This window comes from Athene cunicularia, unplaced genomic scaffold (assembly GCF_003259725.1).
Source record: "Athene cunicularia isolate RWA unplaced genomic scaffold, athCun1 BOjh376331_part1, whole genome shotgun sequence".
Classification (NCBI taxonomy): domain Eukaryota; kingdom Metazoa; phylum Chordata; class Aves; order Strigiformes; family Strigidae; genus Athene; species Athene cunicularia.
Genome location: NW_020799153.1, coordinates 1 through 2,479, shown reverse-complemented (window position 1 = coordinate 2,479; position 2,479 = coordinate 1).

The following is a 2,479-nucleotide window of genomic DNA, read 5'->3' as shown; positions in this document are numbered from 1 at the left end:
GGGGGGGGGGGGCTAAATGAGACCTACAGGAGGTTTCCACTTACCCCCCCCAACCTCTCCCTCCTCCCTCCCTTTTCCAACACGATTCCCAAATTAAAGCAATGAAGTAAGTGCTCGGGGCGACTCTCATAAGACCTGGTTTTGTTAAGCGGACTTAACGCGCATTCATCATCTTTCTGGTATTCTGAGCAGCTGCTTTTCATTAGTTTTTCTTCCTTGAAGTCGCTGGCGGGAGCGGGGGAAAGAGGAACCCGGAGAGAAGTGCCTGGAGCATCCTAGCCGGAGGAAGAGGAGGGTTAAAGGCGGGGGGGGGTTGAGCTTGCGCCGTGTCCCATCTCTCCGTGTCCGTATTGGGGTTTGAGGGTGTTCTGGGGGGAGAGCGGGTGGTTTGGGGTGTGATGGGCTGGGTGAAAGTACTCTGAGGAGGAGGAGGAAGGGGTGATGATGGTGTGTGGCTTTACGGCTTGTTTCTTTTTCGGGGTGTTTTTTGGCAGTGATGTGGCCGGTGCGTGCCCCCCGGGAATCCCTGAGCCATGGGAATCCTGCCCGGAGCCATGGCAGAGGGCAGGGGAGGTCAGCGGGCTCCGAGCCGGCTGAGCCGGTGTCCCGTGGGTGCTGCCGGGGCGGTACAGGACCCCCTCGGTGCTCTCCGAGCCTGGGCGCGATGTCACCTGGTGGGATGCAGGGATGCATCTCCAGAGGTGTCAGCCCCCAAAATCGTGGGGTCTGTGGCCGGCAGGGGCACAGTGCAGTGACAGGGCCCTCTTCACCCCAAATTTCCACATCAGTGTAGCTTCGAGTGACTTTTTCAATCATCCCCACACCTTGGATGGGATCTTTAACTTTTAACACGTGCAAAAGTCCATTAAAAACACCTTCCCTGACTGGACCTGGCGCGTCGTATCCCCAGGATGCTCGGGGGGGGGCTTCGGAGCCGGTGGGATTTTTTTTTTTGCCGGGGCGGGGATGAGCCCTTTGCACCCGCTGGGATTCCCCTGACGCGGATGCAGCCGCCGCCTGAATGCGGGATGAATGGAGCCATTCAGCGTGATGGACGGGAGCTGAAAGCTGCAGACAAAAGCCTCGGGGCAGCGGGGAAAACTTGTTGCCGCCAGGTTTGGGGGAGCGGGGAGGGAACCGCTGGCCGTCGGGGGTCCCGGCTTGTGCTGATCTGGTCTTGCTCGGTGCCTGGGTGTGTGCAGGAGGGATCTCGGGGCGTCCGCACGTGCGGGATGCTCAGGGCACCCATGGGTGAGGGATGCTCGGGGCATCCCCCTGCCAAGGTCGCTTTGAGATGAGGCTGCGCCTCGTGGGCTGCCTCTGCCGGCGTTCTGGCGATGCTCCAGCCCCTGCGAGCCTCGTCCCGCTTCCTTCCATCCCTCCCATCCCGCCTTCCCTATCACCACCTTCCTCCGTGGAGCCGCGGCCGGGGCCAAGCTGTTTAGCAGATGCCAGGCGGCGTCCCCGGCGCGGCAGCACGGGGATCTGTGGCTCGAGATAAGGTCGGCTTTAAGTGCCACCTCTCTGAGCTCATCCCAAATGGGTTTTTGGGGGGGTTTATTTTTCTGTTCCCAGCCACTCTTTCTGGTTTCTCATCCCGGTGTTGTCAGCATTTCCCACCCGGTTTGTGCCGGGGTCCGCGTGCTGCTAGCTGATGGATTCGGATTGCATCACGGGAATGGTCAAGCATCCTTCATCCAGGGGTGTCAAACACCCAGTGCTGCGCCTGTTGCTACCCCAGAATCCGTGTCCCCACCTGGGATGGCCTTTGCCTGACCTGTGTCACCCTAGAAATGCCAGGAGGGGACAATGCGAGCTGCGGGGACAACCCAAGACACAGCATCACACTCCCTCCCCCTTCCCCAATATTGCCCCTTCGCAGCCCTTTAAAAACCCCAAACCCCAATGGGAAAAGAAATAACCCCACCAGGAATTTTGGGGGTTCTCCTTGGTGAGATGCGGGGATGTAGGAGACCCCCCAAAAGCTCTCGTCCCTGCTGGAAACCGCCATCCCAGCATTCATGGCTAACATCTGGAGGACATTATTTGGCTGGGAAGCAGCTCAGAGGGGAGCGAGGCGGGGAGCAGGGGGGTGAGGATTTACGGCTTGTTTCTTGGGCTGTAAATCCCAGCTGTAATTGGGATTTCTCCCTCCCTAATTATCCCCAGGGAAGCGGAACGCTGCAGCTCCCCGTGCGGGGATGTGGGACGGCCGATGGGTTGTGTGGGGCTGGGATGCTTTTCAGTTTCCCCCCTTTTTTTTTTTTGACATTAAGGTGATTTATTTGAGCTCGAGGGACACCCAACACCCAGCACAGGAAAGCGAGGAACTGGGTCCCCTCTTCCCGTTTCTCTCCGCCCCTCCCCTGCCTTCGCTGCCAGCTCCAAGGGGACAAAAGTGCCCGTGGCTCCTGGACTTGCCCCCGCGCTTCCCCTCAGCCCCTAAATGGGATTCACTTTGCGCGGCCCCTGACTGCCT